General features: G+C 46.8%; 1 protein-coding gene across 3 annotated transcripts in view; it reads left to right on the plus strand.

Moving 5' to 3' along the window:
- The first annotated feature begins 1,258 nt into the window (after positions 1–1,258).
- The window catches only part of ZMIZ2 (zinc finger MIZ-type containing 2), an 88,901-nt gene continuing 62,503 nt past the window's right edge, over positions 1,259–27,656 (plus strand). The window contains exon 1 of one of the 3 annotated variants that reach the window (XM_056571243.1): positions 1,259–1,380. The gene's annotated coding sequence lies outside the window, so the exon portion shown is untranslated. Of the gene's footprint in view, positions 1,381–8,090; positions 8,144–8,179; positions 8,565–27,656 lie in introns of those variants that run through there. The other 2 variants (XM_056571245.1, XM_056571244.1) reach the window with 2 other exon arrangements.

Below are 27,656 nucleotides of genomic sequence, written 5' to 3' on the forward strand. Positions count from 1 at the left end.
AGGTCGTATCCACTAGCAACGGCACAACCTCGCTGACTGCTGAGAAGGCGTGGGACAGAAGGACTAGGCAGAGGCAAGGTCAGACGTAGCAGAAGGTCGGGGGCAGGCGGCAAGGTTCGTAGTCAGGGTGGATAGCAGAAGTTCAGGTACACAGGCTTTGGACACACTAAACGCTTTCACTGGCACAAGGCAACAAGATCCGGCAAGGGAGTGCAAGGGAGGAGATCAGATATAGCCAGGGAGCAGATGGAAGCCAATTAAGCTAATTGGGCCAGGCACCAATCATTGGTGCACTGGCCCTTTAAGTCTCAGAGAGCTGGCGCGCGCGCGCCCTAGAGAGCGGAGCCGCGCGCGCCAGCACAAGACAGTAGGGGACCGGGACGGGTAAGTGACCTGGGACGCGATTCGCGAGCGGGCGCGTCCCGCTGTGCGAATCGCATCCCCGACGGCCATGACAGTGCAGCGCTCCCGGTCAGCGGGACTGACCGGGGCGCTGCAGGGAGAAAGACGCCGTGAGCGCTCCGGGGAGGAGCGGGGACCCGGAGCGCTAGGCGTAACACTGCTCCTTCTGTCTGATGGCGCGCGTGGCTGCTTCCTAGGGTTTTGGAAGGAATTGTTTTTTTCAAATTAGTGAAATTATATATATTAAGTGCCAGCACTTCCTCTCTTGTCTTGCCGGTTCTTTGATCCATCATAGCCTTAGAGAAATCGTTTATTTGAGTCTTGCCTTGCCGTGTATCTGAGCTTGCTACGTATCCTGACCTTGCTCCTGTGCCGCCTGCCTTCTGACCTCTTGCTACGTGACCTGACCTTGCTACAGTGCCACCAGCCCTGACCTCCTGCCTTTCCTGACTACGAGTTGTCTCATGCTTCCTGTGCCACGTTACACCTCGGCAGCCTGTGTGGACGAGTCATATCAGGGGTAGCAACCTGGGTGCCGCCTGCAGCAGCAAGTCCATCCCGCTTTGCGGCGGGCTCTGGTGAATACCAGCGGCACCTTAGACTCTGCTCCCTGGTACGGCCCACGCCATCATCCATACAGGTCCAGCGGATCCACTTCTCCACCTCCAGCCGTTACAAAGATATGTGATTGGTTGCTATGGGCAGCTCAGCAACTTTTCTTCTAGACAGGTTTTGATAAATCTGTTCCTAATCCCCCATGTGCACGCTTTGTTTTGATACCCTGCTGCCCTTGGTTACTCCCCACTAAGGTGGTCACACATGCTCAGTTGCATATCCTGGTCTGTCCAGGAAATATTGACAGTTAGTCTCCACTGCACATGCAAGGAAGAAGGATTGTGGGAAAGCGTATGTTGCACAGCAACAGCACAACCACAGTTGAGAGCAGAAGCCAGGAAGAGAGGGGGGTAAACAGTTCAGGTATGTAGGGTACTTTACTTAATAACAGCACATGCTTACTCCTTTACATATACGTATGTGGTACACATCTGATTTTACAAACTTTGCTTCGTGAAACAACCCCTTTAAGTGTCTGCCACAGATGTACCACTATTAATGTATGCCAGCTTCAGATGCCCCACTACTACATGTGACAGCTACAGATGTCCCCTGTAACAAATACCCTCATAACATAACATGTGCCAGCCACAGATGCCTTCTTTTGTGCCGAACCCATTCATTTCCTCATGTCACAATCTAAGATCAGTGCTACAGCAATTGTGAATCTTTTAGGGATACCTGCATAGTAATTCTGAAATAAATGAAGGGTCCTCCATGCACAATTCTCAGCTATAAAGGCCACTTTACTGCTGTAAAGCAAAGTATAGTATGTTTATGATGATTACATGGGGGTCCACAGTATAGGGGATAACTGGCTGATTGGTGGGGGTCCACAGGATATGGGATAACTAGCCGATAGGTGGGGAACACAGGATAGGGGATAAATAGGTGATTGATGGGGAACACATGATAGGGGATAACTAGCTGATAGGTGGGGGTCTAAAGGATAGGGGATAACTAGGTGATCAGTGGGGGTCTACAGGATAGGAGATAACTAGCTGATAAGTGGGGTACACAGGAAGGGGGGTAACTAGCTGATAGGTGGGGGTCTACAGGATAGAGGATAACTAGCTGATCAGTGGGGGTCCACAGGATAGAGGATAACTAGCTGATAGTGGGGTTCCACAGCATAGAGGATAACTAGCTGATCGGCAGGGGAACACAGGATAGAGCATAACTGGCTGATTGGTGGGGGTCCACAGGATAGAGGACAACAAGCTGATAGGTTGGGGTCCACAGGATAGAGGATAACTAGCTGATCAGTGGGGTCCACAGGATAGGGGATAACTAGCTGATCAGTGGGAGTCCACAGGATAGAGGATAACTAGCTGATCAGTGGGGTCCACAGGATAGGGGGTAACTGGCTGATTGGTGGGGATCCACAGGATAGGGGACAACAAGCTGATAGATAGAGGTCCACAGTATAGGGGATAACTGGCTGATCAGTGGGAGTCCACAGGATAGGGGGTAACTAGTGATCTGTGGGGGTCCACAGGATAGGGGGTAACTTGTGATCAGAGGGGGTCTACAGGATAGAGGATAACTAGCTGATCAGTGGGGGTCCACAGTACAGGGGGTAACTGGCTGATTGGTGGGGTCCACAGTACAGGGGACAACAAGCTGATAGGTGTTGTCCACAGGATAGGGGATAACTAGCTGATCAATGGGAGTCCACAGGATAGGGGGTAACTAGTGATCAGTGGGGGGTCCACAGGATAGAGGATAACTAGCTGATAGTGGGGTTCCACAGCATAGAGGACAACAAGCTGATATGTAGGGGTCCACAGGATAGAGGATAACTAGCTGATCAGTGGGGTCCACAGGATAGAGGACAACAAGCTGATAGGTAGGGGTCCACAGGATAGAGGATAACTAGCTTATCAGTGGGGGTCCACAGGATAGAGGATAACTAGCTGATCAGTGGGAGTCCACAGGATAGGGGGTAACTGGCTGATTGGTGGGGGTCCACAGGATAGGGGACAACAAGCTGATAGGTAGGGGTCCACAGTATAGGGGATAACTGGCTGATCAGTGGGAGTCCACAGGATAGGGGGTAACTAGTGATCTGTGAGGGTCCACAGGATAGGGGATAACTAGCTGATCAGTGGGGTCCACAGGATAGAGGATATCTAGCTGATAGTGGGGTTCCAGAGCATAGAGGATAACTAGCTGATTGACAGGGGAACACAGGATAGAGGATAACTAGCTGATCAGTGGGGGTCCACAGGATAGGGGGTAACTTGTGATCAGTGGGGGTCTACAGGATAGAGGATAACTAGCTGATCAGTGGGGGTCCACAGTACAGGGGATAACTGGTTGATTGGTGGGGTCCACAGGATAGGGGACAACAAGCTGATAGGTGGGGGGTCAACAGGATAGGTGATATCTAGGTGATTGGTGGGCGTCCACAGGATAGGGTATAACTAGCTGATCAGTGGGGGTCCACAGGATAAGGGATAACTAGCTGGTGGGTGGGGGAACACATGATAGGTCATAACTAGGTGATAGTAGGGGTCTACAGGATAGAGGATAACTATATGGTAGGTAGGGGTCTACAGGATAGGGGATAACAAGCTGATTAGTGGGGGTCCAAAGGATAGAGGATAACTAGCTGATTGGTGGGGGTTCACAGGATAGAGGATAACTAGCTGATCAGTGAAGGTCCACAGGGTAGAGGATAGCTACGTGATTTTAGGGGTAACACAGGATAGGGGATAACAATTTGATCGGTGGGGGAACTCACAGGATAGGGGGTAACTAGATGATTGATGGGGGTCCACAGGATAGCGGGTAACTAGCGGATCGGTGCAGGAACACATAAAAGGGGATAACTAGCTGATAGGTGGGGTCCACAGGATAGGGGATAACTAGCCGATCGGTGGGGAACACAGGATTGGGGATAACAAGCTGATAGGTGGGGGTCTAAAGGATAGAGGATAACTAGCTGATCAGTGGGGGTCCACAGGATAAAGGATAACTAGGTGATCGGTGGGAGAACACAGGAAAGGGGATAACATGCTGATAGGTAGGGGTCCACAGGATAGGGCATAACTAGCTGATCAGTGGGGGGTCTACAGTATAGAGGATAAGTAGCAGATTAGTGGGGGTCTGCAGGATAGAGGATAACTAGCTGATCACTGGGGGGTCCACAGGATAGAGGATAATAAGCTGATCAGTGGGGTCCACAGGATAGAGGATAATAAGCTGATCAGTGGGGGTCCACAGAATAAGGGATAACTAGCTAGTGGGTGGGGGAACACAGGATAGGGGATAACTAGTTGATAGTATGGGTCTACAGGATAGAGGATAACAAGCTGATCAGTGGGGGTCTACAGGAGAGAGGATAACTATTGATCAGTGGGGATCCACAGGGTAGAGGATAGCTAGGTGATTTGTGGGGTAACACAGGATAGAGGATAACTAGCTGATCAGTGGGGTCCACAGGATAGGGGATAACTAGCTGATCAGTGGGGGTCTACAGGATAGGGGGTAACTAGCTGATCAATGGGGGTCCACAGGATAGGGGGTAACTAGCTGATCAGTGGGGGTCCACAGGATAGGGATAACTAGCTGATCGGTGGGGGTCCACAGGATAGGGGATAACTAGCTGATCAGTGGGGGTCCACAGGGTAGAGGATAGCTAAGTGATTTGTGGGGGTAACACAGGATAGAGGATAAACTAGCTGATCAGTGGGGGTCCACAGGATAGGGGGTAACTAGCTGATCAGTGGGGGTCCACAGGATAGGGGATAACTAGCTGATCAGTGGGGGTCCACAGAGTAGAGGATAGCTAGGTGATTTGTGGGGGTAACACAGGGTAGAGGATAAACTAGCTGATCAGTGGGGGTCCACAGGATAGGGGGTAACTAGCTGATCAGTGGGGGTCCACAGGATAGGGGATAACTAGCTGATCAGTGGGGGTCCACAGGATAGGGGGTAACTAGCTGATCAGTGGGGGTCCACAGGATAGGGGGATAACAAGCTGATCAGTGGGGTCCTCAGGATAGAGGATAACTAGCTGATCAGTGGGGTCCACAGGATAGGGGGTAACTAGCTGATCAGTGGGGTTCCACAGGATAGGGGATAACAAGCTGATCAGTGGGGTCCACAGGATAGGGGGTAACTAGCTGATCAGTTGTGTTCCCCGGGTTGGGGATCACTAGCTGATCAGTGGGGGTCCACAGGATATAGGATAACTAGCTGATCAGTAGGGGTCCACAGGATAGGGGGTAACTAGCTGATCAGTGGGGTTCCACAGGATAGGGGACAACAAGCTGATCAGTGGGGTCCACAGGATAGGGGTAACTAGCTGATCAGTGGGGTCCACAGGATAGGGGATAACAAGCTGATCAGTGGGGGTCCACAGGATAGGGGGTAACTAGCTGATCAATGGGGTCCACAGGATAGGGGATAACAAGCTGATCAGTGGGGGTCCACAGGATAGGGGGTAACTAGCTGATCAGTGGGGGTCCACAGGATAGGGGATAACAAGCTGATCAGTGGGGTCCACAGGATAGGGGGTAACTAGCTGATCAGTGGGATCCACAGGATAGGGGGTAACTAGCTGATCAGTTGGGTTCCCCGGGTTGAGGATAACTAGCTGATCAGTGGGGGTCCACAGGATAGAGGATAACTAGCTGATCAGTGGGGGTCCACAGGATAGGGGATAACTAGCTGATCAGTGGGGGTCCACAGGATAGGTGATAACTAGCTGATCAGTGGGGGTCCACAGGATAGGGGGTAACTAGCTGATCAGTGGGGGTCCACAGGATAGAGGATAACTAGCTGATCAGTGGGGGTCCACAGGATAGGGGGGAAAACTAGCTGATCAGTGGGGGTCCACAGGATAGGGGATAACTAGCTGATCAGTGGGGGTCCACAGGATAGGGATAACTAGCTGATCGGTGGGGGTCCACAGGATAGGGGATAACTAGCTGATCAGTGGGGGTCCACAGGGTAGAGGATAGCTAAGTGATTTGTGGGGGTAACACAGGATAGAGGATAAACTAGCTGATCAGTGGGGGTCCACAGGATAGGGGGTAACTAGCTGATCAGTGGGGGTCCACAGGATAGGGGATAACTAGCTGATCAGTGGGGGTCCACAGAGTAGAGGATAGCTAGGTGATTTGTGGGGGTAACACAGGGTAGAGGATAAACTAGCTGATCAGTGGGGGTCCACAGGATAGGGGGTAACTAGCTGATCAGTGGGGGTCCACAGGATAGGGGATAACTAGCTGATCAGTGGGGGTCCACAGGATAGGGGGTAACTAGCTGATCAGTGGGGGTCCAGAGGATAGGGGCATAACAAGCTGATCAGTGGGGTCCACAGGATAGAGGATAACTAGCTGATCAGTGGGGTCCACAGGATAGGGGGTAACTAGCTGATCAGTGGGGTTCCACAGGATAGGGGATAACAAGCTGATCAGTGGGGTCCACAGGATAGGGGGTAACTAGCTGATCAGTTGTGTTCCCCGGGTTGGGGATCACTAGCTGATCAGTGGGGGTCCACAGGATATAGGATAACTAGCTGATCAGTAGGGGTCCACAGGATAGGGGGTAACTAGCTGATCAGTGGGGTTCCACAGGATAGGGGACAACAAGCTGATCAGTGGGGTCCACAGGATAGGGGTAACTAGCTGATCAGTGGGGTCCACAGGATAGGGGATAACAAGCTGATCAGTGGGGGTCCACAGGATAGGGGGTAACTAGCTGATCAATGGGGTCCACAGGATAGGGGATAACAAGCTGATCAGTGGGGGTCCACAGGATAGGGGGTAACTAGCTGATCAGTGGGGGTCCACAGGATAGGGGATAACAAGCTGATCAGTGGGGTCCACAGGATAGGGGGTAACTAGCTGATCAGTGGGATCCACAGGATAGGGGGTAACTAGCTGATCAGTTGGGTTCCCCGGGTTGAGGATAACTAGCTGATCAGTGGGGGTCCACAGGATAGAGGATAACTAGCTGATCAGTGGGGGTCCACAGGATAGAGGACAACTAGCTGATCAGTGGGGGTCCACAGGATAGGGGGTAACTAGCTGATCAGTGGGGGTCCACAGGATAGGGGATAACTAGCTGATCAGTGGGGGTCCACAGGATAGGGGGTAACTAGCTGATCAGTGGGGGTCCACAGGATAGGGGATAACTAGCTGATCAGTGGGGGTCCACAGGATAGGGGGGAAAACTAGCTGATCAGTGGGGGTCCACAGGATAGGGGATAACTAGCAGATCGCTGCAGGAACACAGAATAGGGGATAAGTTCATCATTTAGTAATGTTCAGAGGTTCCATAGACATGGAGCGATAGGGACAATTGACCTCAGTTCTCATGATCATGGGGCCCCAGAGGTCATAAGATAGGGATAACGCATAACCCCCATTAACAGAGAGTGAATACAGTCTTAGTGAGTTCAATAAGAACTATGCAATGCTTCATTTCAATTATGGGGGCGCTGTGGAGTAGTGAACTTTTTCTACTGGGTTCCCCTACAGCAGTGCTCTCCAGATGTTGCAAAACTACAACTCCCAGCATGCCCGGACAGCCAACGGCTGTCCGGGCATGCTGGGAGTTGTAGTTCGGCAACCCCTGGAGAGCTATAGGTTGGATTAGAAAATACTATCCCAGTGAAACAACAACTCCCAGCATTTCCTGACACCCCCCAAGACAATGTATGACTAGTCTGCCTTGATCAGCTCTCCAGATAACGCTGGACCCCAGTCACGTGACATGAGAAGTTTCTTTGGCGCCCGAATAATCCCGTCTCATTATATGTCCTACACATCTCCCACACGACAACACTAAATCCCGTCCTCTCTTTTCTTTTTTTATCAAGGATTTTACAAGTCTCACACTCCCTCCCGGGCACTAACGGGTTAACCCTCCTTGTCTAGCGATACAATGTAGCGCCCATCCCCCCTGGAGCACGTTAGTCGATTCGACGTCATCGGCGCTCTGCTGCTCTCGCCTGGCGCGGTCTGGGAGGAGGGAATGTGAGGGGGGAGGGGAGGCAACGGCCCGGGAAGAGGGCGGTGTTATCTGGGAGGGGGCGTGGCCTGGGTACTGTAGGAGAAGAAGGAAGCTTGTGAATATTAATGAGCAGCATTGTGCAATTGGAGATGAGACGGTGAGGACGGGGAGAGGAGGTGGGTGACGGGATGCAGCATGGGGCGCCGGGGCTCCGCTCGCCATCAGCTCCTTATTGTCACTTGATTGCTCTGTCTATCTATCTGTGAGGCTGGCACTTCCCTCTGCCCCTCCCCCACTCATCCTCCCTGCACTGCACCCTCTCACTGCATGCACTGCACCTTCCTCACTTCCCTGTGCACTGCACTGCATGCTCTGCACCTTCTCCACCACTCACCTTCCCTGCTTCTCCTTCTTTGTGCCCTTCTCTCTGGTGCCAGGACTTGCCTCCTTCTTAGCTCTATCTTGGGTTATTTTGGGGCACAGCCCCCCTTACCCTTCCCCCTCCCCCCCAGCTCAGATCCCTGGGTAGTATGGGGAGGTGAGATTGTATCGCAGCCTGATACAGCTTCTTGGGCAAGGTAAGTGATGTGTGTGTGTGTGTGTGTGTGTGTGTGTGGTGCCAGTCTGGTGGTCATGTTGTGATGTTCCTGCTCCTAGGTGATACATAGAGGCTTGTCACCTTGGTGTGCAGGTGCCAGACGGGCTGAAGAGATGCTTGGTAGAAGTAAGATCTATGTGAAGCCCTGATAAGATGGTGCATGGTGGCATGAGGAGTGGGCATGCCGTTCATCTGATGGCTCCCTGGCATGTAAGATCTTAGTATAACGTGACCTAGTCGGCAGCATGAGCATGCAAGGGGTATCTCCGTCTGTGCATGGTTGGCCGTGGACTGTGACTGTATATGGTCAGCCGAAGGGTATGATTGGGGCACCTGCCCTTGGTCTTTAAGGATACAGTTGGCCACTTACGTGGTTTATGGTTGAGTTGATTTGGTCTTATCGGCATGTGGTGTATGATCAGCTGAAGGATGTGTTGGATCAGACACAGAATATAGTGTGCTAAAGGACATGCTCAGTACTGGTGGCTACTACAGGGCATGGTCAGATGATGGGTAGGGTTGGTGAATTTAGTACTAGAGTGTGGGCAGATAACAGGCAAGCCGGTGTTGGTTTGGTCACTCTGGTGAATATGGTTGGGCATTTGGTTATAGTCATGGCCAGCTGACGGATACGATTGGGGTAATTGGCACCAGTTCCTGGTCAAATGATGGGTATGGGGCAATCTGTGGTTTTGATTACTCAGATATGATACGTGATAAGCTCAAGGATAATGGTTTCACAGTGCATGGTCTATGGTTGGGGCATTTGGTTATGGTCAGCTGAAGGGTAGGGTTGGTGATCGATATGTGGGAGTCACCTGTGGTTTTGGTCACTTGGCATGGTGCACAGTTAGCTGAAGGATGTTGGTGCTACAGTGCCTGGTCTATGGATGGGCCATCTGGTTATGGGCACTGTGAGCTATAGCCGAGACATCTGACCGTGAAGTTTAGTCACAATAAGGCTATGTTCACACTGCCGGCTGTCTCCTAAGTCCGTTATTTTAGGATCGAGAAAAGCCGGAGAAAGAATAGTGCTTGCACCGTCTTTTTCTCCGGGTTTTCTCTCCAAAAATAACAGCTGCTATTGAATACAATGGGGTCCACCGGGGACCCGTTATTTGCCGGTATGCTCCGGCAAAAAATTAAATAAAAAGGAGAGTGACGACCGAATTTGCCGGAGCATACCGGCAGTGTGAAAGGGACCTAACGTTGTTGGGTCAGTTAGATGCCCGGAAGGTTTAGGTCGTCACCTGACTTCTAAAGTCTATGGGTCACTGAAGAATGGGATTTGTGTATGTTCAGGAAAGGATGTTGGTTCTACTGTGCACGTTCCTCTGATGGGTATTTAGTTACGAGCATTGCCAGCTACAGTCGGGGCATCTGCCAGTTTAGTCCTAATAGAATAGTTGGGTCTGTATGATTATCGATGATGCCCTGGATGGTTGGTTGAGTCCCTTGGTGTCTACAATCTATAGGCCACTGGATTATATTGTGATCTGGAGGATATGGTTGGTGGTTCCAATGGTGGATGGTCCAATGGTCAGCTGTAGGATGTGGCACTTGGTTACATGACATGGTCCTCTTCAGCTGGGCATCTGGCTGTGCAGTGAATGGTAAGCAGAAGGACCTGCTTGGACCACTGGATTACTATAGTGTATGGTTATCATGAGGTTTGGGGAGGTGTTTTTGGTGTTAATGGTTACACTTATGTATTACAGTTGGGTCATGTACACTATGTTAAGAGGTCAACGTTGCAAACTGGCTATTAGCCAGAGATCTGTAAGGACGTGTTTGGCATCCATTTATTTATATTCAATAGGAGTACACCCAGGGTGTGCGCCAAACATATCCATAGGGTCCTGTTCACCCATGGGATGCCAAAATAGTGTTTTGGCATCCATTGGACCGATACACATAATGGGGGAGATTTATTAAAATCTGTCCAGAGGAAAAGTTGCTGAGTTGCCCATAACAACCAATCAGATCACTTCTTTCATTTTTCAGAGGCCTTGTCAAAAATGAAAGAAGCAATTTGATTGGTTGCTATGGGCAACTCAACAACTTTTCCTCTGGACAAGTTTTGATAAATTTCCCCCATTGTTTTTTTTGCCTATGGGCAAAGGATGCTACTGATGACAACACTGTAGCATAGGTTGGAGGCATCCATTAAAAATATGTCTACAAGAACTGTACTTCTGATGTAGGCTGAAAACCAGATGTATTAAAGGGGTATTCCAGGAAAAAACTTTATATTTATTTATTTTTTATATCAACTGGCTCTAGAAAGTTAAACAGATTTTTAAATTGCTTCTATTAAATCTTAATCCTTCCAATAATTATCAGCTGCTGAAGTTGACTTGTTCTTTTCTTTCTGGCAACAGTGCTCTCTGCTGACATCTCTGCTTGTCTCGGGAACTGCACGGAGTAGAAGAGGTTTGCTATGGGGATTTGCTTCTACTCTGGACAGTTAACATCAGAGGTGTCATCAGAGAGCACTTAGACAGAAAAGAACAACTCAACTTCAGCAGCTTATAAGTACTGAAAGGATTTAGATTTTTTTTTTAAAAATAAAAGTAATTTACAAATCACTTTCTGAAGCCAGTTGATATGTAAAAAAAACAAACAAAAAAAACCTTTTTTTTTCCTGGAATACCCCTTTTATGCCTCTATATTCTGCAGTTTGGATTCAGCGTATGGTTTTTCTAAAGGCCGTATCAAATTTCAAGGTATGATAGGTTGATCCAGAAGCGGTGGCGTGCCATGGTTAGTGCTCCTTTTGAAGGCCACGCTATGATTGGACAACTGTGTCGCGGGTGGCAGCTGCTGTTTTTATGCCCCAAGATGTTGCCCATTATTGTAGTTTCTCATTCGATTCACTTGCTCCATTGCAACATCTGGAGGTCCACAGTTTGGAGACCACTGCTTCGTTGCTTGGGTGATCATTGGTATAAGGCTGTGTTCACATCACGTTTTCGCCATACTGTTTTCAATCAGGTTTTTCTAAAGAAAACCGTATGGCAAAAAACGGATGGAACCATATGGGGGAAAAAAGTAAACCATATGCGTTTTTAAACTGTACACTGTTTTAAAAGTGCGTTTTTATAAAAAAAAAAGAAAACATACGTGTTAGAAAATTTTGTCCATTTTTAATGGGAGGGGGTGTTGGGTGGGGACTTTAGGATGCAAATGCGCATGTGCACAGTAAAAACCGTATACGGTTTCCCGTTTGGAACTGTATACATGTGCGTTTCTCATTGACATCCATGTTAGGAAGAGAAAAAAACGTATGCGGTTGCAATATGGTTTCTAAACGGGAGGCAAAACCGTGGTCAACCACGGTTTCGAGTACGGAAAAAAAAAACGTATTGCAAGCAAACCAGATGCATCCGGGTGCATCCGGTTTTCAATTGTTTGTCTATGAATATGGTTTTCAATACGGTTCCATGTTTTCTATAAAGAAAACGTATACGGGAACCGTACTTGAAAAAACGCGGTGTGAACCCACCCTAAGTCAGTGTTTCCCAACAAGCGTGCTGCCAGGTGTTGCGAAACTACAACTCCCAGCATGCCGTCCTTGCATGCTGGGAGTTGTAGTTTCGCAACACCTGGCGGTACCCTGGTTGGGGAAACGCTGGTATAGGTACACCCCTATGCTGGTCATACAAAAAGATGGCTGTAGGGGAACGTGATGATTTGGTTGGCTTATATTTTTACTGTTTCACTAGATGTTGGGAGATGAGTGGTATCCTGATTAGAGATGATCGAACTTACAGTAAATTCGATTCGTCACGAACTTCTCGGCTCGGCAGTTGATGACTTTTCCTGCATAAATTAGTTCAGCTTTCCTGTGCTCCGGTGGGCTGGAAAAGGTGGATACATTCCTAGGAGACTCTTTCCTAGGAATGTATCCACCTTTTCCAGCCCACCGGAGCACCTGAAGGCTGAACTAATTTACGCAGGATAAGTCATCAACTGCCGAGCCGAGAAGTTCCTGACGAATCAAATTTACTGTAAGTTCGCTCATTTCTAATCCTGATGATTCTGGCGCCACTTATCTCTGAGCGAATCAAAGAGTTGTCCAGGTAGAATTCTAATTTGGGAAATGTTTAAAGTACAGTCGAAAGTTACGGCAACCATATTATCGTGTGTGTGTGTGTGTGTGTGTGTTTTTGCTCAATGGGTAGAGAAGAGAAAACCGCAGCAGACACCTCTGGCGATGGCTTACCTCCTGGGGAAGAAGAGCCTGAAATACAGCAGATGTTGGGGACGGCCGGGTTTCTCTCGTACATATTTCATTGCTCGGCTGAGTTTTAAGCCAATGGGTATGGCCAGCGTTAGACTGCTGGTGTATCCCAACGGCGTCGTTGGGGTGTGCCAACAAATGTGTAAGACTTTTGTGGAGAATGTTGGCATGTTGGTGTACACAACTTCTAGTTTGGTTTCTCTTGACTTGGCTTCACGGACATAGCAGAGGTGAGCACTGTGTGTCGCTTTATGGCACAATTTATTCTTTTCTCTCCATAGACACGGAGGGGGAGAGGGGTATAGATTGCCATATAATGACTCAGAGCTGTGTGGAGTCCTATTACGGATGTGCGTCGTCTCCTTAGACTTCATTGGATCCTACGTCAGTACTGTCACTTGTACAGCCTGGGATGCAGATCGTGAATGTTCAATTGTATACCAGTCTACAATCCATGTCCTAGACCAGTGTTTCCCAACCAGGGTCCCTCCAGCTGTTGCAAAACTACAATTCCCAGCATGCCCGGACAGCCTTCGGCTGTCCGGGCATGCTGGGAATTGTAGTTTTGCAACAGCTGGAGGGACCCTGGTTGGGAAACACTGTCCTAGACAAATAGCCTATGTGACAATTTGCAGTCTGATATTTTTCATATGTGTTGGTATATACCGTAGTTGATGAGATATAAAGTGTGCCTTTTTAGATTATTATTATTATTATTATTATTATTATTATTATTATTGGCTTAGAGCACAGCTGTACTTGTGCCATTTTCTATAGCTTGGCGCTGTAGACACGGCATGCTTGGACCAACTTGTTGGCTACTATTCATATACAATACATGTACTTTTCTGTCTTTTGACTAGGGATCGACCGATTATCGGTATGGCCGATAATCACGATTTTGGGCATTATCGGTATCGGCAATTACCGCGACCACCCAACCCGCCGCACCGCGACTGTCCCGTCCCCCCCCCCCCCGACCCGCCGCGCTTAGCGCACACCCCCCACCCCGTAGTGCTGGGCGGTATACCGGTATGGATTTTTGCCCATACCGCTATACCGGTCGGGCCCCTCCCCCACCCTCCGAGTCAATAAAAAAAAAAATTAAACTTACCCCTAATGGGGGTGGGCCGGGCCATCCATCCTTCCTGTAGTGTCTGGCGGCATTCCAGGTGGAGGGTGAACCGGTCCGGGCTGTCCTTCTTCTCCGGGGGTGCTCTTCTCCACTCCGGGCAGGCTCCGGCCTAGTACGCTGCATAGACGCCGTGACGTCAGGTGCGTCGCTGCGCACGGGCGTCACTGCGCAGCTGCGTCTATGCTGCGTTACTAGGCCGGAGCCTGCCCGGAGTAGAGAAGAGCACCCCCGGAGAAGAAGGACAGCCCGGACCGGTTCACCCTCCACCTGGAATGCCGCCAGACACTACAGGAAGGATGGATGGCCCGGACCACCCTGACAGGTAGGGGGAGAGAAGCGGGTGGTGGCGGCGGCGGCCTATGGCACCGCAAAAGCCACTACAGTGCATTGATTTAAAGCGCCCGCTTTAAATCAATGATCTGCAGCTGTGTCGGGGGGGGGGGGGGGATAAATAGCCGATAACTTATACCAATATTCCGGTATAAGTTATCGGCCCTAAAAAAACGATATCGGTCGATCCCTACTTTTAACCACCATCAGAACTGGCATCGTTGACATAGAATACATTCAAATCACAGAAAAAAGTCCACAGTTGGCACTGCCACAGGCTAGATATGGATCTTGTGCACTACGACACTGCTACTCACGGACCCCCGCTTATTCCCGGTTCTCTTCCAGACAACAAGAGGCACAATGGATGAAGAAGATACGGAGGCACTTAAGGTAAGTTGCGGGTGCTTTAATGGGAATAGGTCATACAGCAATGCTCAGTCGACGAATCGTTTCGCACACCTGCGCTTAATCAATGACTACCGATAGGGTGCGCGAAACGATTCGTCGGCTGAGCATTGCTGTATGACCTATTCACATTAAAGCACCCGCAACTTACCTGCAGTGCCTCTGTATATTCTTCATCCATAGAATACATTCATCTACTTCATGGCTTGAAGATGCACCACATATAATAAATATAAAGCCAAGAATAAGAAAAAATAGAATAGAAAACTGTTCTTTGTGGGAATACGGTATGTCCTAGATGTATTAGGGTAAAGTAGGCTATCTGGGACCTGCAGGCTATCTAATGTGTATGGGGGGAATACTGACTCAACAAATCGTGTCCAGGTAGAGAAGGATCTGGAATGTTGGGTTTCAACTGCATGTTAAAGGGGTACTCCGCCCCTAGACTTCTTATCCCTTATCCAAGAATAGGGGGTAAGATGTCTTAAAACAGGGGTCCCGCTTCTTGGGACCCCCGCGGTCTCTCCTGCGGCCCCCCCAAGTCATCAGCTCTCAGAGCTATGTTTGCTCCGTGGCTGATGACTCACGATACAGGCTCCAGCAGTTCATGATGTCATGGCTCCGCCCCCTCATGATGTCATGTCCCGCCCCCTTAAGGAAAGTCTATGGGAGGCAGTGTAACTGTTACCACGCCCCCTCCCATAGACTTGCATTAAAGGGGCGGGGTGTGACATGAGGGGGCGGATCCATGACGTCACGAACTGCCGGCCCCTGTCACCAGCCACGGAGCAAACTTAGCTCCGGAGATCTGATGACTCTGGGTGCTGCAGGAGATATTGTGGGGGTCCCCAGAAGTGGGACCCCTGCAAACAGACATCTTATCCACTACCCTTGGATAGGTGATAAGATGTCTAGGGGCGGAGTACCCCTTTAAGTCATCGCCGTAAATGTTGGCAGCCCTGAAATTTTTCCAGAAAATGAAGTATTTCTCACAGAAAAGGATTGCAGTAACACATGTTTTGCTATACACATGTTTATTCCTTTTGTGTGTATTGGAACTAAACCAAAAGGGGGGGGGGGGAAGCAAATTGGACATAATGTCACACCAAACTCCAAAAATGGTCTAGTACCCTTTCAAAATTGTGGAAAAATAATATTGTTTCAAGCATGTGATGCCCCTTTAAACTCACCTGGGGCAAGTAACAGGTGGGGGCAATATAAAAATCACACCTGAACGCAGATAAAACTCTGTCGACATTTAAATGAAATGAAACACTATGACAGGAGACCCAGGAGGACCCCACTGCTGACACAGAGACATAAAAAAACAAGACTACATTTTGCCAAAATGAACTTGAGTAAGCCAAAATCCTTCTGGACAGATGAGACCCAGATGAAGCTTTTTGGTAAAGCACATCATTCTACTGTTTACCGAAAACGGAATGAGGCCTACAAAGAAAAGAACACAGTACCTACAGTGAAATATGGTGGAGGGTCAATTATGTTTTGGGTTGTTTTGCTGCCTCTGGCACTGGGTGCCTTGAATGTGTGCAAGGCATCATGAAATCTGAGGATTACCAATGGATTTTGGGTCGCACTGCACAGCCCAGTGTCAGAAAGCTGGGTTTGCGTCCAAGATCTTGGGTCTTCAAGTAGGACCATGACCCCAAAAAGCCCCCAGAAATGGATGGCATCAAAGTGCTGGAGAGTTCTGAAGTGACCAGCAATGAGTCCAGATCTAAATCCCATTCAACACCTGTGGAGAGCCTTCCAATAAGAGACCTGGAGCAGTTTGCAAAGTAAGAGTGGTCCAACATTCCGGCTGAGAGGTGTAAGAAGCTTATTGATAGTTATAGGAAGCGACTTATTTCAGTTATTTTTTCCAAAGGGTGCGCAACCAAATATTAAGTTAAGGGTGCCAATAATTTTGTCCGCCCATTTTTGGAGTTTGGTGACATTGTCCAATTTTTTTTTTTTTTTTTTCCCCCTCCTTTTTTTGGTTTAGTTCCAATACACACAAAGGGTATAAACATGTGTATAGCAAAACATGTGTTACTGCAATCCTTTTCTGTGAGAAATACTTCATTTTTATTGAAAAATTTCAGGGTTGCCAACATTTACGCCCATGACTGTATCTCCCCTTTCCTTGTGCACAACACAAGATTCATGCTTTGTAGGGTGGTGTTTCAGGGGAGAATTCTGTTTTAGGACGAAGGGGTATTCTGAATACTTGACAAATTATTATTATTAAGGGTCCATCTTGGAAGAACAGGGAGCCGTAAGACTTCACAGTGGAAGCAGGGTAGGTAAGTATGCATTTATTTTTTATTTTTTTCGTATCTGACTCTATAACTGTTGAAAACATATCTGGAATATCCATTTTAAATTCACACATGGCAGATTTTGTAGCACAAATTCATATGTGTGATTCTTCTTTCACTACAACTTTTTTTTGCAAGCAAGTCTGTGTGTGAATTTACATTGGTGATGTAGGGTACTGTATAGGTTCTTGAACCCATAAGAGGTCTGTGTTGTAAATCGTGCTGCCCTAGGTTATGTCACTACATCCCTTCTATTGTACAGTATTACGGGGAAGGTTGTAGCTATAGAGTATACGTTACTTCCCCATAATATAGTAAAGCGAGACATTGTGACCTTTCCGATTCTTGCATTTCCTCGTAAGTACTGTCTTGTAGCCAAGGGGCAGGTCATGTCAACTCTGAAATATAGGTGTTGACTGGAGGCTTTCCATAGACTTTTTTTTTTTTTTTTTTTGTCTGGCGCCCCCATTCTGCTGTTGCAGAACTACTACTCCCATCATTCGATAACCTTCGACTGTGAGTACAGTAGAATCTCCCAATAGCTGACACTCATTGGAAATAAGTGTCCACGAAGTGTCCACCGGGGGGGGGGTTGGGGGGATGGGGGGGGTTGAATGATGTGGCTGCGGATGTATAGAAGCAGACCACTGTATAAACATCACTCTTCTGCTTCTGTGCTGGGGCTCCTGCAGGGGGGTGCAGCGGGGGCCTGGGCCCCTTACTGGGGTATTGACTGTACCCCCTGACAACCCTGTGTACAAGGTAGGGCCCGCACATAAGCCTGGATGTCCCCTAATGGGAGTTGTTTTGTGACCTATTGGGTGTGTCTGCGTCCACTACTGGGAATGTCCCCTATTTGGAGGATGCAAATACATTATGTCTTATGGGACTCTGCCGGGGAATTAAATACTGTCCACTATTGGGAGGTGTCCGCTATGGAAGATTTTACTGTACATGGCTGGAGTTGTAGTTTTGCAGCAGTCAAAGAACATTGCTGCACATGGTTGACTGTCCTTTAGGACTGTTGTTCTGTCAGGTTTTCCAGACACATTGGTGGGCTTCCTGTGTGCAATTTCATTGCCGAATGCTACGGTCAGCTTTCCCCCAGCCTGACATGGCTGATAATGGCGAAAAACAGCCAGATAGAAGAAGATATTTCAGGTGGAGCTTCTCTTACTTGAATTATAGCAAGTAGAACGCCCTTCTGCCCTGTATCCCGAACCATCTTCAGTTACCTCATAAACCTTGCACAATCCGGTCTGTGTGCCAAACTACTTGCCCGGGCCACATGAGGACATCTATGACTGGCTTCCGCCATGACCTACTTTATCTATGGAACCACTGGCCTGAAATGCAAGTAAATATTATGCAATGACTATTATACGTTGCATGGTTAAGTGGGGGTGCATTTTTTTTTTGGGGGGGGGGGGGTGCACGCACTTATTAAGCTTTGTCCCCAGTAAATATGACCGTCCCTTATATTAAGTTAGCACTCCGCAATCTGACACGCCATATTGTGGTTGCTAGCTGCCATCCTCGGCCGCTCAGCACATGTTTTGTATTTGGAAATCCGTGTCGGACCCATGTTGAAACCGAACATCCGACCAGAGCTGTCATCATGATTTAGCATTTTGTAATACCGTAATACACAATATAAACCCACGTGCTATTGTTGCTGCTTTTCTGTTTGGCATTCTCGAGTAGGGAAACAATGTTTTTTCTACGTAATTCATCTGATGGGTTGCAGCGGGCATTGTGGGCACTCTCTTGTTAACCGATGATGCTAATGTTTCTCTTGCTGTGCCCCCCCGTAGTGTTTCCCGACCATGTCTCCAGTTGTTGCAAAACTACAATTCCCAGCATGCCCGGACAGCCGAAGGCTGTCCGGGCGTGCTGGGAGTTGTAGTTTTGCAACAGCTGGAGACACCCTGGCATAAGCTATATCAATATGTAGACTAAAAGCTTATCCATTCAAAGAATTTCCCTACGGTATTTGGGACCAGCCTATACTTCTATACTCATTGGCGCATCAAAATATGCCACAAAAACATGGGAATTTGTTCTTGCCACCCCATAGTGGCAGTGCCTGTGGCCATGGTATCTAGATGGCACTTTCAGCATTGACGTATGGGTTTTGGAGGTCTCGCTAATGGGTAGTTATGGTAAAGCCCAGTTTTATGAAGTAACTGGTTTGCCTATGGCCAAGCTGGTCATAGCCTGGAAACCAGTGTGCCACTCTACTAACTTTCTACTGGCGCCCGTACACTATAATTATAAAATATACAATTTACATATCATTTTTCCTAATATATGTATGAAAGTTCTCAAGCTGTACATACACCCTAGATAAAGTCTTCTGAACACATTAATTTCGGCAGGACCGGCTGACTGTTTAATGCATTGTTTTCCAACCAGTGTGCCTCCAGCTGTTGCAAAACTACAACTCCCGGCATGCTGGAAGTTGTAGTTTTGAAACAGCTGGAGGCACACACTGTTTGGGGGAAAAAAGTGATGTAATGTGTATGGTGGCCCCTGGTGGGAGAAAAGGATTTGGCATTCTCTTCGAGGGGGGAATGAGCTGCCACGGGAGTCTAATTCCTCTTTGCAAAGGCATGCATGCTCAGTTGAGCCGAGCATGCACTTATATGGGAATTTGTATGAGATGGCTGAAGGCCAAATAAATGTATGACCAGCTTTATTGTTGGGCTGCCAACTCTGAATTAAATCTGGCAAAAAAAAAAAGTCAGAATTTGCATTATCTGGAATTTTAGAATTGTCACGTCAGGCTCTTGGAGGGTGTTACCAGACAGCTGATTGTTGGGATCCATAATAACTATGTTTAGTCAATTTCAGTGGGACCCCCTACTTGAAGATGTCTGAAGGGAAAGATTGGGCATGTTTGATTTCAGCTGCCAAACCTTTTTCATTAGGGAGGGTTCTGAGGAGTCTGTCAGCAGCTTACCCCCCCCCCCCTTTTTTATTTTATTTTTTATTTTTTTAAATCACGCCAAGCATTCATTGACCAACAGCTATTGAAGTATATGGCCCCCATTAAAACTTGAGGGGGTCCGAATGTTATGTCTGTTTTATGAGGCTAATATACCATTTTGTGGTGGCTCAAATGTTCTTTGCTGAAGTGGCCATTGGATGTAGAGTGTTTAGCTCTTGTATGATACAAAAGTTTTTTTTAGAAAATGGTGTCTCTGATACACACACACACATGACATGACTATATGGTGACTTTTATATGGGGCCCTAACATGTTTTATACATACATAAGAACTACAGAGACCCCCCCCCCCCCGGTTTGAGTTGTGTACATATCCCAAACCATGGCATGCTCCATAAGATGTTGTATGTAGGGAAGTCTTCTAATCTAGTGAAGAGTAGTGTTGCACTATGGAGTATGCCGGCTGTACAGGTACTCTACAGGGCTCTGCTGTGTGATTCATTCCCAGGTAATGATCTTACTTAGAACATTATATTCTATGTCAGAGTATGACCTGACTTACTTTCTGTGGGATTTGTCATCCATTACAGAGTGTTCATAGTTTGGGTGTTGGTCATCAACCTTATTTCTTGAAAAGTCTTTCACCTTATAGAAAGGGACACATCCCAATGTACTTTCTGGTGCCCTATGTACGATCTGGAGAGGGTGATAACTCTCTGTACTCCCAGGGCTCAGTAGATTAGTGTCTTGGTATGACCTGTGTCAGTAGTCGTGCATTAAGGAGCTCTCTGGATATGAATGGGCCTTCTGCTCTGTCATATTGATCTCCCATTAGGTCAGGGCTGGAGAAATCCCAGGAGCCATTTAGTACATGCATATGTGTTATTAGTGCCTGTTTGGGTTGATTTCTATTGACTGACTACCAAACAAGGCATTGTGGCTCCTGGATGACTTATGTCCCGTTCCTGAAGTCTTAATGTCTTTTGTCAGTCTTACAAATGTGTTGGCAGAACCAGTTCTCAATCTAATGTAGAGGGGGCCTCCGATTCTCTCCAAGCAGATGACATTGGTTTTTCCCTACCAAATTCTGGGACTGGAATACCAGCCTTTTTCCATTCTGAACACATGAAACCTTGGCTGCACGTGTACGTGGGGATCAGTAGAGAGGCTGGCGGTCAAACAGCTTCATAAATTTATATATAATATAATAGAATATGGGTACGTTCAGGAGGCCTCTGGTTTGGTTGATGGACGCGCTAGCTATGTAATCGGTGATGGAAATGCTTATTGTTTGACTTATAAAATCATATATCGTTCATTGGCTGGAAAAGTCATCCCCTTTACCTGTGATCCTATGATTCTGTTGTGACTCTATGATTCTCTGACCATACACATTAGACCTGTGTTGGCTGACTGACTCTCTCCCAATGGCAAATATTGGGGAAAGAAGAATTGGGCTGTTTCATCTTCCCAATCTTTTTTTAATTTTATTTATTTATTTATTTTGCGGGAAGGTAAACTACTGCCCGAAGTGTCTGGCAGCAGTTTTCTCATCTCTCCCTATTGAGAAAGCATTCATACTTTGCTCGATGGAGTGTGCATTTGTATTGGGTAATTGGAAGAGTGAGCCATCAGCTGAATGGCCAATGGGTATCTTGTGTGTATGGCTAGTTTAAGAGATCTTCACGTGGACCCCTTTTGAATAGAATTTATCTAAATGAATATCTGTAGAAGCAATGTGAGTTAGTCTGTAGAGATCACACCATTTCTAACTGTTGAGTAATGTCTGTTGAGTAATGTATGTCCAGGTAAATAGTAACTACTCATAAGTGCACATGATCCTTGTCTGGTGCCAGGAATCCTTGCATGGCGACCCCAAATATTTATTGCGTAAATTCTTGTGTGTTACCTTGAGGATGATAAAAAGCAAAAGAAAAGGTATCTTTTACATTGAGCTACCTTATTTCTTTATGATAGAAAGTGTCAGCTAATAGGAACCATCTGGCCAAACTAGTCTGCCCAATATTTTGAATTGATATATATTAGGATACTATAAGTACAGGTAAAAGGTCTTCCTTTATTGGCATTCCTTAGTCCATAAAAACCTACAAAAAGAGCACAGAAAACACTTGACTCGTTTCGTGGGTTACACAAACACTAATCAAAGTGACACTACGATTAAGGGTCTGTGAACCCAAAAATGCATCAGGTGTTGTCTTCTCTCTTTTTGTATGTTTTATGGACCATGGAATCTCGATAAATGAAGACCTTTTACATGTATTCCTTTGGTGCCTGCTCATGGTTCAAGCAGCATGAAAGTGATGACATGTTTTCATTAAGTCCATATTGGTCTTTATGGTTGTTCAGAGTGGCCATACATGATCAATTATGCTAGGTGAAAGGCAAGCCATTTTGCTTAAGAACCTTGTTGGAACATTCTTTCTGGCTAGATTGTTCATGGTTAAATGATCATTCCAGAAAGAAAGACTTTCTGTCCGACTGTCGGCTTAAATTGTGAATTACGACTTCTTTACAGATGATAACAATCTACCATTGGTGGTGAAACTATTGTTAAAATTAACCTGAACACTTTTACTGATTGTACTGAAATGTCTGGACTTTCCCCTGACTATTGTCCTCCCAGTCAACCAAGAAGCCTGCATGGAGTGTTCATAACCTTAATCATGGATCCTGCAGCGGCTTCTGTCGAGCCAGAAACAGTTTGTCGAGGTATACCCGCACGTTGAGGATGTCACTCGTCAGTGCACAGGGACTGCTCAAGATGCCGCCGGAGCCTAAAGGAGCGCGGTCCCCAGGACATCGAACTAGAAAACCTTGGATGGGGAGGGAATCGGGCAGCGGGATTCTGCAGTTCAATGATTTAAAGCGCCCGCTTTAAATCATTATTATTATTATTATTATTATTATTATTATTATTATTATTATAATAAATTATATATCTATATAATTTTTTTATTTATTTTTTATTTTATTTTTTGTGGGATGACTGGTACGCTTTAAGAAAAGACTTGCCCCTTCAGTGTCACAAGACTGTAACAGAACAGTCCAGTGATGGGAATATGCTCTATTCACTGGCTATAAAACACCTTTTGCCTTCTGGCTATTTGCGTAGCCTATGCCGTTGAGTAATGAACTCTAGTTACCTACTTGCTTACCTCCTCTATAGTCATGGTAATTACGGCTTGTTTGCTCCCTGTTAGGCATCTCTATTAGAACATGACGTCTTCTGTTACACACTGCTAATTTTGTCTTGTTGGTGGCTGTATTCAGAAGTCTAGTGATGTACTGGTTGTCGTTGTACGGATAATGTTCTTGTTTAAAATCACGTCTCCGTTTTTTACCCTTTTTCCATGTTTTCCTGATGCCTCTTTGTATCTCTAAATAAAATCTCACCTATTAGAATCTCTCCTCATAGGGAGGGGGCATTCGGTACCCTCTTCTAAGCTCCCTGCAGCGGATTTCTGGCTGTTGGCCCGGAAATCGCTGGGGTCCCAGTGGCCGGACCCTTCACAATCAGACATCTTATCCCCTATCCCCCTTTTAAAGAAGTAACAGTAACTTAAGATATTTAAGAACTTGACATAAAAGTATAAATAATAGCTTTAAAGGGGTAGTCCAGTGGTGAAAAACGTATCCCCTATCCTAAGGATAGGGGATAAGTTTGAGATCGCGGGGGGTCCGACCGCTGGGGCCCCCTGCGATCTCTCTGTACGGGGGCCAGGCTCTCCGGCCAGATAGTGGGTGTCGAAGGCAGCGCTTCGGCTCTGCCATAGAGTTGCATTGAGGGGGCGCGTCGGCTGCCGCTTCATGCGGAGGTCGACACGCCCCCTTCCCGCGGGCTGTCAGGGCTCCGTACAGGAGATCGCAGGGGGCTCCAGTGGTCGGACCCCCGCGATCTCAAACTTATCCCCTATCCTTAAGATAGGGGATAAGTTGTTCACAACTGGACTACTCCTCCTTTTAAGTTTACTGGTGACTGCAAAGTTTATACAGTACTTACATTTTTTCTTTTTTCATTTGAGATTAGATATAAAGAAAGTGATGCTATACTCCTGGAAACTACATATGAACCCTGCTCAAAGGGATTTCCAGCTTTCATATTTGATGCATACATGTGTGTACATCAGAAGCAGCACTTGTTCTGACTAATTCATAACTTTTATAGTATTTTTCACCAGTTAGCCCTCTGCAGGCTCCATCTCTAATATTCAGTTCTCCCTGAGCGAGAGGGTGGAGTCTTAACATTTAGGATGTGTCTCGTACAGTGCACATACTCAGATCCTGCTCCCTTGTATCTCGAGCACACCCTTAGAAGTAGTAGCAGCAACAGTATGGAGGACATTACAGAGCAATACACTGGTCCCTCAAGTTACAATGTTAATTGGTTCCAGGACGACCATTGTATGTTGAGACCATAACTCTATGGAAATCTGGTAATTGGTTCTGAAGCCACCAAAATGTCATCCAAAAATAGAAAAAAAAGTGAGGATTAAAGAAAAACAAGTAGATAACTAATATAGATAAACCAAATCGTTACATATAAAAGTAAGAAAGATCTGCTGGGAGCTGTAATCACTGTCTATTTCAGTGTTTCCCAACCAGGGTGGCTCCAGCTGTTGCAAAACTACAACTCCCAGCATGCCCGGACAGCCAAAGGCTGTCCGGGCATGCTGGGAGTTGTAGTTTTGCAACAGCTGGAGGCACCCACGTTGAGAAACACTGGTCTATGTAGAGGACAGGAGCTTCTTCAGGGTCCTGTACAGTACACACAGTGTCCTAAAAAGGTTAAATTGAGTCGCCCTTAGCAGGTGTCCAAAAAGAGCAGGTAACCCTGGTACAGGTAAAGAGTACAGAACATGCAATACCTCCCTGTACTGTAGGGGGCGCTACCAGACACCAGGCAGTGCATACACTTCAGGAATACAGGGGTTTTAGCAGTGAAATGTCCATTCTGATTGGTCGGTTCCTCCAGCCATTGACACGTTTCGCAGATTTCATAGCATTGTATGTTGAGTCTGGTTTCAAGTTACAATGGTCCAGAAAAGACCATTGTATGTTGAGGCCATTGTAAGTTGAGGGGATCACTGTATAATCTAAAAAAAAAAAAAAAAAAAAAAAGCACTAGGATGACTTATGACACTTACTAGAGGTTTCAGCAGCCTGCATCTGTAGGAGTGGGGAGGAAAGAGTCTGATAAGTAAAAGAAGAAATTTTTCTCTGATAAGATGTATTACAAAAGTTTTTTGCATTCTCTTGCACGATTGATTCATTACTAGTGATTAGAGATGAACGAACTTACAGTCAATTCGATTCATCGCGAACTTCTCGGCTCGGCAGTTTATGACTTATCCTGCATAAATTAGTTCAGCTTTCAGGTGCTCTGGTGGGCTGGAAAAGGTGGACACATTCCTTGGAGACTCTTTCCTAGGACTGTATCCACCTTTTCCAGCCCACCGGAAAGCTGAACTAATTTATGCAGGAAAAGTCATCAACTGCCGAGCCGAGAAGTTCGTGATGAATCGAATTTACTGTAAGTTCGTTCATCTCTACTAGTGACCATGGTGAAGCTGGGACCCTCTACGGTGCTATTCCTTGCCTGACTTTATGTACGAGTGCATTTCATTAGAGGGAACAATCAGGCATAAATACCACCTGATTTTAGTCCAAATGGACTCCCACTACAGATATTCTGCACTGATTCTGCTTGCAGCACCCTCCCATTTCTTTTAATGGAAATTCCGCTGCTCAGTTCACACAGTGGGATTTCTGCTCATTCTTTCCGTGGAATCCACAAGAAATGGAACTTCCATTTGAGGCTTATTTCTGTGACCAATAATAAGTGCCGATTCCGAGCCATTTTGAACGCCACAGATTCACCAAGGAAATTCTGGATGGAATTACCTAAGTGTGAACGTACCCTTTCATACTGAGATTAGGGTCTCGAAGTCTACTTACTGCAATGTGCGTTAGGATCTTTGGGTTGATGATAATTTATTATTATTAAGGTCATACCTATTGCATAAATGTCTCTCGCCTTAGGTGAGCATGCATGTTATGTTTGTGGTCTCATAGTATTACCACATAGCTTTATAAAGCACACATAAAAGACTCATTCTTCAGGCCTTAAAAGGGAAACACTGCTGCTAGGAATAAAAATAACCTACACCAAGAGTCCCTTCTATATCACGGCGAGGACTGCGTGGATTTCGTTGTCTTGAGGGAAATAATGTGGGCGGTCATCATGCTCCATTTAGCTATAGATGCACAGATAGAAGGGGTCCTTTCATGTGAATTCCATGCGCTTGGAAACTCCATAGCTGCTCTTATTTCTTTTTTTCTTCTTTTTTTTTTGCTCCCTATATGGATTGACTTTTTGTATTTCAAAGTAGGAAGATTTACATGCACTTCGCCCTGCGGCTCCTACATAAACCAAGGAATACCCTAGTGTGAACTCTCCGTCCTCCTATTCCCAGACTTGTGGAATGTAGACAGTTTTTGAATATTCTTATCTTAAAATGTATCGCAACTCGCCAAAAAAGTTTAGTTCGCATACATTGTACCAGAGAGTGAAATCTGAAATCATATGCCTAAAGTATAATTTCCACCATATAGTTTTACAAAAATCTCCTATTGATGTTTTGGGTTCTTTTTACGTTCCTGAAGGACTGGCCTGTGATGCTGTGCAGTTGGGATGGGATTCTAAGAAGACTCTAGTTCCCCACCAGTAACCACTGGTTTGTGACTCTCAGCACACGATGAGTTAAAGCAATGGTGGGGACGTTTGTCACGAGGGCGAACACTGAACTTCCACATTTGTGACAAGGAGAGGCCTATGATCTCATCCTTGGGAATATGAGGGATTTCCAGTTTGGGGGAAGAAGCTGGTGATGTGAGTTGTTCTTAGACATTGGGTATTTTTTTTTATATATACGTGATTCTCTATTGCAGTGGTCTCCATATTGTGAACCTCCAGATGTTGCAAAACTATAACCCTCAGCATGTTAGGCTGGGTTCACATCACGTTTTGGTCAATATGGGACCGCATACAGCTGGGGGGAGCTAAAACCGTGTGCCACTGTATGTAATGTATTTCAATGAGCCGACCGTAGTGAAACGCTGACTCCGCTCGCCTCATTTTTGCACCGTTTGTGGTTTTCCCACCGGACCTAAAACGTGATTTAGGTTTTAGGTCCGGAGTCAGTGTTTCACTATGGTTGGCTCATTGAAATATATGACCTACAGACCGCATACGACAGGGGTACAGGAGCGCCCGGTTTTAGCCGCCCCCCCCCCCCCAGCCGTATGCGGTCCCGTATTGCCTAAGACGTGATTTAGGTTTTTAGGTCCGGTGGGAAAACCACATACGGGGCAAAAATGAGCCGACCGGAGTCAGCGTTTCACTACGGTTGGCTCATTGAAATACATTGCATATGGCAGGGGTACGGGAGCGCCCGGTTTTAGCTTCCCAAATGCGGTCCCGTATTGCATAAAATGTGATATCAACCAAGCCTCAGGGTGGGGGCCCCCACTACAGATTCCGTCAAAAAACATCAGACAAAGTGGCGCAACGTGCTGCCCTATTTTGACTGGTAAAATTCTGGAAACACTGGATCTCGTTATAGTCATTGTGATCCAATGGGCGCCATTGGTATCGGGCAGGCAGC

This window comes from Hyla sarda, chromosome 4, assembly GCF_029499605.1.
Source record: "Hyla sarda isolate aHylSar1 chromosome 4, aHylSar1.hap1, whole genome shotgun sequence".
NCBI lineage: Eukaryota > Metazoa > Chordata > Amphibia > Anura > Hylidae > Hyla > Hyla sarda.